This window comes from Sphaerodactylus townsendi, linkage group LG07 (genome assembly GCF_021028975.2).
Source record: "Sphaerodactylus townsendi isolate TG3544 linkage group LG07, MPM_Stown_v2.3, whole genome shotgun sequence".
Lineage (NCBI taxonomy): Eukaryota > Metazoa > Chordata > Lepidosauria > Squamata > Sphaerodactylidae > Sphaerodactylus > Sphaerodactylus townsendi.
In genome coordinates this window covers 88,430,083-88,444,229 of record NC_059431.1, presented here as the reverse complement: position 1 = coordinate 88,444,229, position 14,147 = coordinate 88,430,083, and positions in this window count along the sequence as shown.

The window sequence follows — 14,147 nt, the reverse complement described above, 5'->3', positions numbered from 1 at the left end:
GCCCTGCCTCTTTCTTTTCTAGCTAGAGCTAATGAGCGATATCATGCTGATCCAGTCTTTCCCCAGAATAAAGATGGTTAGTTCTCCAAAGCCCTTTATATCCTAAAGACTACGAGATAGCTATTTGCAAAGTCCTTTTAAGATCTGGGCATTTGGGGCAATGTTTTAGGGCACTTACTGTGGTTTCAGAGAAATGAATGAGGTACCAAATTAAATTATCTTCTCATCAGACCAAGACAAGCCCTTATGGTATGTATTCTTGCCTGGGAACCTGAAAAACCCATGTTCCTGATCAAGCTGGAGGTCCTGGTCACATACTAACTGAACATAGGCAGAACAAGAGAGCCAGTGTGGCCCACTGGTTACAGAACTAGACTAGGAGTTAGGATACCCATGTTTGAATCCCTGCTATGCTGTGGAAGCCTGCTGGGTGATCTTGAGCTAGTTGCATTCTCTCTCTCAGCCTAACAAATTAGTTGTAAGGAATTCCAGATCGCCTTCAAGGTGTTGGTGTTGACTTTTAAGGGTTAGGCCTGGGACCCTCATACCTTCGAGACTGCCTTACTCCATATGTCCTGGTTTGACCCCTGCGTTCAACAGAGGTGGCTTTGGTGGTTCCCCGGCCCTCCATGATGCGGCTAGCCTCTACCCGAGCCAGGGCATTTACAGCCCTGGCCCCTGCCTGTTGGAACGCTCTTTCTCCAACTGTTAGGGCCCTCCAGAACCTTGATGAGTTCCACAGGGCCTGCTAAACTGAGCTGTTCCACAGGGCCTTTGGGGAGGCTGGCCGTGGATTGTCCACACCCTCTTGATTCCCCCCGTCTGATTATGCCATCTTTGACAACTTGTTGGTTCCCTCCCAGGAATAGGACCAGACGCGGTCACATAAATATATATGGGGTATTGTTGCTACTGGGTTTTTATTGAATTTTAATGGATTTTAATGTATTATTTGATTATGTTACTTGTTTTATGCTTGCTCAGAGCACTTTGGGGGTAGAGTGGTATACCAAATCAATCAAACAAACAAACAAACTAATAATGATGATAATAATGATGATAATAATGATGACAACAACAACAACAACAATAACAACAATAACAACAACAACAACAACAACAACAACAACAACCAGCTGAGGTCATCCCAGTGGTAATCGGCATGCTGGGTGCCATCCCGAACACACTAGGGCAGCACTTGAAACATCTTCGAATTGACAAAATTAACATCTGTCAAATTCAGAAGGCAGCCCTGCCGGGATCCACATGAATACTATGCCAATACATTACAACTTCCTAGGCCTCTGGGTGAGGCTTGAATTGTAATGCAGGCCAACAACCAGCTAAAGATCTGGCAGCTGTGAAATCTACAACAACAGCAGCAGCAGCAGCAACAACAACAACAACAATAATAAATGATAATAATATTAAACAACCAGCTGAGGTCATCCCAGTGGTAATCGGCATGCTGGCCGCCATCCCCAAAACACTAGGGCAGCACTTGAAACATCTTCGAATTGACAAAATTAACATCTGTCAAATGCAGAAGGCAGCCCTGCTGGGATCCGCACGAATACTACGCCGATACATTACAACTTCCTAGGCTTCTGGGTGAGGCTCGAATTGTAATGAAGGTCAACAACCAGCTAAAGATCTGGCAGCTGTGAAATCTACAATAATAATAATAATAATAATAATAATAATAATAATAATAATAATAATAATAATAATAATAATAATAATAATAATAATGGAGGACATTTCATGTTCCTGTTTGTGAGAAAGGCTGGCTATAAAAGAAGTAAATAAATAAGGATGGATCCTCACATAAATTTGTTGGCGAAGAAGATTTTAAATGATCAGCTTATGGAAAGGTTTGTTTACAATATCTAACCCTAAAGACATTGTTGCCTGAATAGTTAGATATTGATGATGATAGCCTTTATTGGCATTCCAAAATACAATAAATACAATAAATACAATAAAACAATAAAACCATAAAACAATTGTCCATGAAAGACAAATAGTTACAGCAGCCATTCAGAGTCTCATCAAAAGTTTAGTCCAAATGGACTCATCAAAAGTGCCATTCCTATACACCTCTCCACAGACCTGACTAAAAACCCACCAACAGAGCCCAGGCATCACAACAGCATACAGTGTCAACACTCCACTATAAAACACAGAGTTTGTTAGAGTGGCACCTAATCCTAACACAGAACAAGGGATAGGGGGCGAGGAAATGGGCAAACAATTGATTTGGCTCCCATAGGTTGCCACAGCCTTCAGTTGTCACTCACTCCATCTAGCAATCAATAACAAAACTACGACATCCCTCAATGAATCAATAGTTAGATATTGAATTGCCAATACTTGGTCAGCTAATTCCTGGAGATTTGGTGGAAGAACCTGGGGAGATGGGATTTGGGAGAGGAGGGACCACCTCAGCAGGTGATAATGTCATTAAGCTCCCTTGCAAAGCAGTCACTTTCTCCATGGGAAGTGTTGTCTGTCATCAGGAGATGAACTTATGGGAGATCTGCAGGACCCTGCCTGAAGGTTGAAAACCTGAAGCAGCTCTCTTACCTAACTGGCCAATCAGAGGAGTTCCATACAGGTAGGAGTTCCATACAACCTTAAGCATGGAGATCAAAAATAATTAGAAAATATGTGTGTGTGTGCAAGCTCACACTTTATTTTGGTTTTATGTTGTAATTTTTAAAAAATATTATTCTGAGGGCTGGGGTCTCAAAGCCTGGACTGACCTGGGCCTTTCTGGATCTCTGAGATGGTGTGCACACAGATACTGCTATGTGTGGTACAAATCTCTATTCATTATTTTGAAAAGTTTAAGCTTCAGTGCAGCAGAGGACTGCAGTAGTTCTGATAACGAGAAATTTTTTGTAATGGACATTTGAGGGGTGGAGCCTGGGGAGGGGGGGGGTTGAGAAGGAGTGGGACCTCAAGGGTTTATAATGTCCTTGACTCCACCCTCCAAAGAACCTTGAATTGCAAGAGTCGTTCCTTTTATTCTTCTGTGGGCTTTACAACAAGAAACATTTTCAAGGACCTTGTGCATTTTCATGCGATTAAAGCTAGTATTTATATCAAAGCTTTTGCCCGAGCACACAAAGAAACTATTCTTGATTAGTATCACTTCAGTTCCCAGTAACACTGGGTAGATATTAAAACAAGTCTGGGCAGCTCAACCTCAATTAAAATTACAGCCCCTTTCTAACTGTATCAAATCCAAGCATTCATTTACTACGCAACAGTTTACCCAAAATATTTCAGAAGAAGTTTGTAAGACACGAAATTTGCTCCGCTTAATCAGAAATCCTTGCCTGGGCTTTTGCTATATAAATGTATAACAAAATGTAGAAACTTTTAAGAGGATTCAAAAATCAAGGCAGTTTAGTGTATAAGGTCCCTTATAAGCTTCCAAGAATTTTATGAAAAGCTAGGTGAGCCTTCCAGGACTGCAGGAGAATTATCACCATTTCATTTATCAAATTTTGACCAGTCAGCAAGTCACGTGTCAATGGGGCCATAGAAATAGGACATCAAGATGTTTATTGCAACCACAATGCAACCATGCTCATCATTTTAATTAATTAATTAATCAATCAATCAATTGAAAACAACTCATTGACATTTTGTGTGCATTAGAATGCATTTTCATGTAGAAGCCTGTCTGTGAGGGACAGTGGAGCCGAATTCTGTTTTCAAATCTGCTAATGCCCTTTGGACCCTGATTGTCTGGGGGGAAAGCCAGCAACTGTCAATCAAGGCCTTCAGAACCTTGGGAGAGGAGTGGAAGAAAAAAAGAAACGTTTAAATAATGTTTGAGTCAGATAGGGTTTACAATTACAATCTAGAGCTCCAGAGTACAGAGATCAGTTCCCCTGGAGTAAATAATAGTTTTAGAGAATGGATTTTCTGATGTCTTCCCTTTTACCCCATATACTACCTAGCTCAGGCTTCACCCCAAATCTTTAGGTATTCCCCAATCCAAAGTTTGCAACCCTGAGTGATACACGTGTAGCCTTTCAGACTATTCAGTTATTTTGAAAGTAGAGCATGGGCTTGTTACCGCTGCTGCTCGGGTAACAATAAGTGATTTCAGCTCAGCAACGTAATGAGGCGCAGGAAGCCAGCGTTCTTCAAAGCAAAGGATTTTATTTGGAAGTGATGGTCACAGCTCAGGCAGGAGAATCGCGCCCTTGCAACCCAGTGCAAGAACCTTTATTCCCAAATTTCAAAGGGGCAAAGGGGCAGGGAAAAGGGGAGGTGAGGGGGCAAGTCCCTCACCAAACACCAATAAGAAAACAAACAACGCAAAAGCAAGATACAGTTACAACTTCTGAATGGTATTACAAAATCCCGCTGTCAAACGTCTTCTTGCGGGATCTCGCAATGGTGCTGAAGGGAGAGCACATAAGGTCCATTCAGAAAATCCAGGTGGGCTCGCTACCGCACCCAGTTATCTCCTTTATCAGATGGCTGTTTCCTTTAGTAATACCCTGAGGCTCCTGCCTCACATTGTTGCAACAAAGAAAAGTTCAAACTGTCCAATGGTGCTGCACGTCTTCCAACGGCTGAAGACCTCTGGGTGCTGGCAACAGATTTGATTTGCAAGTCCAAAGAAGGTCTTTGTCTTTGTTAAGGAGTCGGCTGGGTGTTGGTCTAAGCTGCATTCCAGAGCCAACTTTCCTGTCCTTTAATATCAGATTTTACAGGTTAATGTTTTTGCTATCAGACACAAATTTCAAAAATAACATTTCTAAGTTTAAACATTATTTATTTATTTATTTATTTATTTATTTATTTATTTATTTATTTATTTATTTATTTATTTATTTATTTATTTATTGTTTCGATTTCTATACCGCCCGATCCCCGAAGGGCTCCTTCGGGAGCCCTTAGGGAAACCTTGAGGGATAAACACATATACTTATAGGCAAGACTTTCCTAAACCTAACAATAACAGAACCTTAAACTAACTGGAGAACCTAGTCAAACTAAAATCCTAAACAGCGGGCACATCATAAATTCAACTCTGAAGGGGCTTTTATTACATCCTAGAATGGCATAAACAAGAGGGAAACCATATATCATTGGCACAATTCATATGTTTGCAACCTTTGCAAGTCTTATGAAGGCTTCTGAGACACACAAGTCTCTGCGTCCTGGCATGGAGCCAGTGTAGCCAGGCAACCTGACTCAGGAAAATATTTTGTTTATTTTCCTGGCGGTAATAGGCAGAGGTCTGTGGAATAAAGGGAAACCTCTGGAAGAAATAACAGCTTTTTTTCACTGTCAGGAAATGCATAAATGATCATAATGTCCAACCTTCACTGAGGATTTTCTCTGCACCAATGACCACCGTGTCCCTATATATTGTGTAAAGAAACTGTATCTCCATATCTCTGTCTCTCAATATGCTGACAAGTCACATCTGAGTTATTGTAACCCCAGATGGGGTTTTCAAGGCAAGAGGTGGTTTGCCATTGCCTTCCTTAGCATAGCAACCCCTATATTCCTTGAAAGTCTCCCATCCAAATACTTTCCAGGACTAATCAAGATTAGCTTCTGAGATCTGATGGGATCAGGCTAGCCAGGTCAGGATTACATTTGTATAAGTTGCTGCTAAACACCCCCAATTTACTGATCCCTCATATTAAAATAAACTTTTTTCTTGTTATGTTAAATCTCTGTTTCACCCTTTGATATCAAAAGTAGACAAAGTTATAACTGGATTTTACCAAAGCAGGGGAGAGGTACCTTAGAAGCTCCATCACAGATTATCTCAGGGTGCTTAGTGGCAAAGCACTGACAGGATTTGGTCATTTTCACCAGTAGGTAGACCTTTTTGTTTCATCTGGCTCATTGATCTTCCCTTCCTGACTTGTTTTTAATTATGTTTTATGCATGTATGCTGTCTCATATTTATTTTATTTTGTATGTATATTTTAGAGTGATTTTAATCATTTGAGTGATGTGTTTTTATTATGCATGTTTTAACCCATTAGCTGACTTGGTGGCCCTGATGAGTGCAGAAAGGTGGGGTATAAAGTTTGTAAATACATAAAAGAAGTTAAAAATTTATAATATTAAAAGGAAAAGTCATGAGAAAAGCTAAAGAAACATGATGATATACCAATAAAGCTTTGCAAACTAAACTATATTGTATTTATTGATTAAAATATTTAAATCCCGTCTTTTAAAAGCATCACAATTTAAAAACAACAAAATGAAATCCCAAACATACTCCTCCCTCAATAGACTGTGCTATTTAGTGTGTAATTCAAGTTTTTTTTCCTTTTCTTTTTTAAAAAAGCAAGTGTCCAGCCATTATGGTTATGAGAAAGATTTGAAGCTTGATGATGTATGCAATTCCTGCTGAACATTTCAAGACCAGAGGAGAGGCTAAACCAGATTTCTAGCACCTGTGGAAAGGACTTCAGTACCTTGCATGCCTCCTTACCCCTTGTCCTGATAGCAAAACCATTCTTCTGCAAAATGAGATAACTGGGGAACATACTGAAGAACTTTCCTCCAGTTTCAGTGGTCCTCCACTGGAGGCTACCTTCAAACTTTGCTTAGCAGAGGTTGGACACACACCACAAAATACATTTTCATAATTTGCATAATTTGTTCAAGTTGCATATTTTAGAGATAGATTATCTTTTTTTAAAGTGCAGAATGGATACAACTCTGATGACAATTTATTTGAAGGTAACTTGGTTGGTATACCAGTGACTGAGACACCTAGTTTTGCTGTAGGCAGATGTCTGTACTGCTTTTCCCCCTAATTATTTTAAACAACCTGATTTTAGTACAGGTTAACAACTGCTACTATCTCCAGATAAGGGAGTGGCTACGATCATGAAGACATAATCGCTGTGTTTGACAATATGAGCCCCAAGAGTGTTTATTTTGGCTTTTATCTGTGGAAACTTCAGTAATTGTGGTAACATGAAACTTGTTTATATGGCTGGGTGGGGACAATTTGCAATCAATAGTCTCCATATCTATTGAATGATTGCACGCCAGGATAAAGGTTTTAGAGCAAAACATTGTTTTCATTAGGAATCTAATAAAAATCATGGATTTGTGAAAAACTATATACAAAAGGATCTTTTAAATCATTAGAAACTAAATGTTTCTAATGCTACTTAGCATTTATTGTGTGCCGTAGAACACATTCATCATCTCATTGATCCTTATTATAAAAGTCTATTAGCGAGATCAGTTTTATCCCTGTATTGCATGGGATAAGTCAATAGTAAGAGAACAGTGCCTTTTCTCAGACAACCTACTGAGTTGACAGTTGAGGAAACCAAGGTTTTCTGTGGTCACTATGCTACTACAACTAGTTTTGCATATAATTATTTCCCCTTGCCAATATGAACTGATTCTAATATTTAAGTGAATCTGTGGCCTACATCTCGGGCAGAGTTAATGTTGGTTTAATTTTGTCTGGCTCACTAAGGCCCCTTCTGCACAGCAAATGTATAATAGGTTGTAGTCCGGATAAAGGAGCCCATTTTTGTATTCACATGCATCTGTACAGGTGATTGGAGCCCACAGAAACAATCTGAGTTGCTGTCCTGTCTTCGCCCTCAAAGAATCTGGCCACAACCTGCTGGGTGACCTGAATGGAATGACAGACAGGAAGATTCTCCCTGGCGGTAGACAGTGTGGTGGAAGGGAGGGAAATAAAGTGCCTGGCCGTTAGCTCACCTCTAACCCAGGATTTTGCAAAAGCATTGCTGGTTTAGCAATTTCCAAAAATCCCAGGATGAAGGAAATAAAATGAGGCAAACTCGTTTTTAGAAATAAAATGAGGCAAACTAGTTTTTGGAATAGGGCCCGTGCAAAACTGTTTGTATCGTGCCCTATACCCATTATATTTGCCCTGTGCAGAATCAGCCTATACTGCAGTCATAGTAACATAATAGAAACACAACAATCTGCTTTTATAGTAAAGCCATCCAAATGAAGGCACCTGCTCACAAATCAAGGTTTTTGCTGCTCAAACCTTCACCCTAGTGACTGATAAAAGCAGATGCCCAGCAGGCTAACAGAAGGCAAACATGTTTAAAAATGCTTTAAATCATTGAGTTATATTTCACCAACTGATATTGATGCTGTTCATTCAAAATATTTCAATTTTCTTGCTTTATGTTTTATAATCAGTCACTTCATTTCTCACAACCTTTTTTGCCTGGTGGAATCAATGTCTGGATTCTAGTGCAAATGTTCTATTTGCCTGCATAAAAACAGCATTCAACGAATGTGTTTTTAAAATGTATGTATTATATGCAGCCTCAAACCAGAGAGCTGTGATTGGCCACAGAGCTTTGCTGAATCTGAGAATAGTAGCAACTAGGAATTAGCTGTTAATGGCTCTCATCCATGAAACTTGCATGGGCAACCATGGGAAAACTGCTGCTTTTCACCCTAATTTGTCATACGTAGCTGTTGTGATGTGAATTTTAAATAAAGAAGAAGAGTTGGATTTATATCCCCCTTTTCTCTCCTGTAGGAGATTCAAAGGGGCTTACAAACTCCTTTTTCTTCCCCCCTCACAACAAACACCCTGTGAGGTAGGTGGGGCTGAGAGAGCTCAGAAGAACTGTGACTAGCCCAAGGCCACCCAGCTGGCGTGTGTGGGAGTGTACAGGCTAATCTGAATTCCCCAGATGAGCCTCTGCAGCTCAAGCAGTATTATACAGAAACAATGGAGAGCAATGTTCACATATATAAATAACAATAAACAAAATACACAATAAACAAAATAAACAACAAAAACAGTACATAACAACATTTAACATGACTACCACACTTATGTCTAGAGATATCAGGTGGTTAAAAAAAAATCCATGGCTTCATCCTGACTCCTCTCAGAAGCGGATTCAGCATGGGCCCAAAACAGTGGTGTGAAAATGGTGTGAAAACGGTGTAAATCCTTTTACACCATTTTAAACCCTTTTACACTGTTATCACACTGCTTTTATGCCACTGTTTTTGGCCCGTGCGGAATCTGTCATGGAGTCTGAAAAAGACTTGAATGATGCTTCATTTTAGGAATAACTAGTACAAGATAGCATAAAGGGCTACTTTAAAAATAGGAAACAAATGATGTTCTAACACGAATGAACTTGCTTACAATAAGCACATGTAGTCTTTACCATAGAGATCTTGTGTAATCCTGAGGGATTTCAGAGATAACTAATAAATCTCATTATTTGAAAGATACCAACTTCACTTTGGACAGGGTTTGACAGACACTGAAATTACAAGCAACACGCACATGTGGGAAACATATTATTCCTTGAGGCTGGATTTTGCCTGCCTTGCCTTTCTCTTCCCATAATCTAGCTAGTGTTGTGTCAAATAATTTTTCTTAGTTCACAGAAGATGACGGTATGGAATAACTTTTTATAATCATGAAATGTGACCAGGTGTTTAGATATGTATGACACACTCTGGAAAGGAAAGGAGTACAGGTGTAGTTACTGTGGGGGGCATGAAAATAAAGAGTAAAAGTTTCTGCAATATAGTTGAGGCTCACGTCTCCATCTAAAACAGAACAATCTTATTTCTGATATAAAGGCAAAAAAGAAACCACAAAACATCTTTTCGCACAATTTTCTTTAAAAGATAAACAGCTAAATGAGCCTCTGATCTGAGAACTGTAGCAACAAGGTATAGCAAGGAACACACATGAAACATGGGTTGTAGAAACCTTATTCTTTAAAAGGAATTTTTGGCTGGGAAAATGTTTTCAGTTGTCTCAAATGAAAGTAGTGTTGTGTATTTAGCAACCAGGTGACTCTTCCCCCCCCCCCCGCCCACTTCCGCTTTTAAAGTATATCTGTGCCTTACTTCTTCTTCGTACCCAGACTTCAAAGAGTTACCCCATAATTAAAATGTCTGATCATAGGAATCATAATGTTTTCATTGTTATAGATGTCAGAAAACAAAAACAGAAGGATGTTTCCTTCTGTCACTATGATCGTCAGTTTCCTAGAGCTAATCCTAGAGGTGCTGTCTGGTCTTTCATTTCCCTTTCTTTTTTAAACTGCAATTTCTGTGAAGGTTTATGCCTTCAGAAACTGAACTTTGCAAGTTCAGTTACATTCTACTTCTGCATTTAAAAGATCAAGCATAGTGCAGGCAAAAGAGATTAAAAAACAAAGAAGAGGGAAAGGAAGGAAGGGAAATAAGCCATCCCATAGCACAGATTTTTCTACTTTATAGAGTAAATGCTGAGTGGAAGTTGCTAGATTAAGATGTTCCTCCAGAGAGCTCAGGGGAAGAATATGCAGAGCTCCCCCACACTGCGGCTGATTTTTCACGGTAAAAATGCCCCATTGTTAGCATGGAGAATAGTCTAGTGCAGCTGGGAGTTCTTCACGGCTCGTGGTGCTACAGCATGTCTGCCACATTGTTGCCCCAGTGCCGCCCCACAGCATTGCCTTTGCTCCATGAATTTCAAAAACCGCCAATTTTGAGGTTCTTTTGAAATGCCCCTTTGTTGCTCCAATGGATTCTGCTGCCTTGAAAAACTCCACGGCAGCAGAACCGGGGCCATTTTTCCTGCCTCACCTCAGCACTCTGGCCCGCCCCACCAATGAACAAGCACTGAGAATCGCCCCCCCCCCCTTGCAGTGGAAAAAAACACGGAGGGAGAAAACTTGGTTTTTAGACAGAAATGTTGCGTGTGCAGGCGCCACAATCGGGAGCGTGGCAATTCTCACATATGCAAGGGCGCAGATTCTCAGCCCCTGTTTTGTGTTCAGAGTCATTTAAAACTAAAATAGTGAAAGTGAGTGGGGGGAACAAGGGGAGATTCAGCCAATCAGAACACAGGAATGGGGGTTATCCACGCATGCGTGGAAGACATTGCGGAGGAGCTTGCGGTGCAAATGGAGAAGCTTGCGGTGCAAATGGAGGAGCTTGTGGTGCAAATGGAGAAGCACCAGGCTCATGAAGAAACAGTTGGAGCATAAAGTGCCAGCACTGCCACGAATCCCAGAAAGAACCAGGGAGCAGTGAAGAGTCAAAAAGCAGGGCAAAAAGGACTGTGGCAGGTACGCTTCCAGATCTACTACGAGGCATTTTGACCATGAAAAATCAGCCTGGGTTGCTCATTCCCCTTTAACATCAACTTGATCTGCAGCAATTATTAGCTGATGTTTTCCATGCCATGAAAAGATTCAACTGCAAAATTTTGCATATTAAACCAGTAAACCACACTTTTTTCCTGAGCAGTTTTTAACTTTACCCCCATACCATTTTACACTCACAACAATCCTATGAGGTACAATGCCTATAAACTTCCTGAGTGTGATCATGATCTTAGACTTCCTTAGTCAAAAGTCCAACACTCTGGTATCTTTATCACATTTAACTCCAGATCAGATGGTTAGTATAAGGTTAGCATTGTGCAAAAGGCAGACTACAAATAGCATAAATAATGAAATAAAATATTATGAATCAGCAAGTTCTCTAATAGTGCAACCCCCACTAAAGCAGAGATTCATCCTTCTAGTACACTGCAGTCAATGGACTCAAAGGGTGTAGCCTGCTAAGGACTGAACTGTACATCAAAGTCTGAGAAAATTAGAAGGCCAGGATAACCAAGGCAGAGAAATCCACTTACAATCCAGCCTTGTACAGAAGAAAAATGCTGTATTTCCTTCTCAGTTTGTTTGGGGTATTAGTGAAAAATGTGTTACGTCACAGAAAGAAATTAGAAAGCTTTGAATCTCTCTTGTTCAGTTATAGAACCTTTACAAGGTTTTACTCATACATGTGCACTTTTATCCCTTTGGGGGAGGGCAGCCAATAAGTCGCAAATATAAATAAATAAATAAATAAATAAATAATGATTTAAGTGAATATATAACTTAAAAGAACCGCCTCTGCTTATTTTGAACAAGAACACTTCTTTCATGTTCAATTCAATATATTTGTGAACTAGGACAAAAAAAGATAGTGCTAATAAAGTGGTCATTAAGACATTGTTGAAATGCTTTTATGATGTAGTCCTAAGTCTTCTATAATAGTGGAACATCTACTGGTGGGACATAGAAGTAATCCAGGTGGGATACAGGGATTTCATATCAATTAGAATTTGTTCTCCCTCAAGTGTGATATGCTGTTTCTTGCTGATGCTGCCTGCCAACCATGTGACCTTTCAGCATATTAGTAGTAACTTTGGATACTCAGTGTTTCTCCCAAATCCCCAAGCCCACATGCAAGGGTATTTTATTATTACCATTATGATTATATAAATACAATAACAGAATGCCTGTAAAAATATAAACATCTCTCTCAGAAAAAGAGGTATTTTTGTTTCTGTCATGGTGAGAATCTGAAATGTGAAGAGCCACTGTTCCAGACAATGCATCAGCTACTCTGCAGCAGCCTGCAAATTACCAGCCATTTATGAGCGATCTGTTGGGGACTCTTTTTCTAAACCTAAAACATCCTGAATACAGATTAATGTTTGAGGTTTAATTAAATGTGTGTGGCATTAGATACTGCAGTTGACTGAAGGATTCATGGAGAACCCAACAAAAACATGGAAGTTCTAAAACACAAATACTAACATTTGACTATAGACATCCTAATTTGCAGGATTCCTTTGTCTTCTGTTACCAAGCACTCCCCCCACCCCCCATCTCTGCTCACTCCAGCTTAGATAGATGAGCAGTTATTCCAAGGAGGAAGTCTGGTCCTTTTATGTTCTGCCTTCTTTTGGCATTCTATGTGTTTATTAACCAACAGACAAAGGCACAATATCATCCCACTCTTGGTCCATAATTCTATCACCAGTTTCATTCTAGGGCTGGATTGAAATGTTACATAAAGTTAACCTATTATGAAGATTCAGATTTGCTTTTCTGATTTTCCAGCATTTAAAGATTTAGCTTTAGATATTCCACATAGAAGGATACTATGCTTTAAAAATCCTAGTCCTGAATTCTATCTTAATCTGCATTCTTGCCAACAGCTTCTAAGATGGCAGTGCCAGAGATCAACTTGCCAAAATACATACTTAAAATAAAAAATATGCATTGCTTTTAGTGGTCACTCTGGAATACTGAGCATTGTGTTTTCTAAAGCTGTGTGCAGAATCACCCAAGCGAAATCAGGACAGCAAGTTACACTGTGTATTATAAATATGAGTTTGCTCCAATTCCTGGAGTGCAGTCCAGTACACAAGAGATGGATCCTCAATCGACAGATATCCATAGTAAGTAAGTATGTACATGTACCAGAGTGTGTGCCACAATGCCAGTGAAGGATCCATCTTATGCCCCAGACGAAGCACACTTTATTCAGTCTACAAAAGTTGATGGCAGAATAAAAAGTCGTCTTTCAAGTGTCACAAGGCTCCTGATCGTTTTCAGCAGAGTAACACGGCAACCCTTGAAGACTTTCCCGGTTGTTCTTCGTGGTGGCCAGTTCTTTGACTGATTCCCCCAAAACCCGCCCAGGTTCGCAATCCGAATTCAATTCCCTGCAAGATCGATCCTAGACTGGGCGGGCAGGTAACTGCACAGAGCAATCGTAAATCGGAATCCCGGGAATCCTACGCAGAACTACCGAATGGGGCTTTCACCCAGGAAAGCCTGCCTAGAATTGCACAGGCAGCCAACTTTCAGGGCTGCTCTCTCTCAGCTGGCGGGGGGTCCCCTCTTTGCTGGGGGCGCTCCCCGCTTCTGAGTCAGAACGGTGGACGCGCTTAGATCCATCATCACCCACCCACCCCACCCCACCCCCGGTCGAAGATTATCCGCAGGAGGTCTCACAGCCACACCTCAGCCCTACCCTGCTGATGTTGTAAAAAAGCAGCGCGGGCCCAGAGATGTCTGTATGGGGGGGCGGGGGGAGGAAGCATTGGGAATCCTCCCGCCCACGCCTGGACGGAGTTTCTGGCTTTCCCGGGACACAAAAAAAGCGTCTCCCTCCCCGCTCCTGGCACGTTCCGTCGGCCGCAGGGCTGATTGCTGCGTGCGTCGCGCCCTCCCGTCTGCCTGGCGCGGGGCGTGGCCGCTGCGGGGGGCGGGCGGGCAGAGCAGGAGCCGATGCCCGGGGATTGGTCGGCTTCTTCTTAACAGCCACCC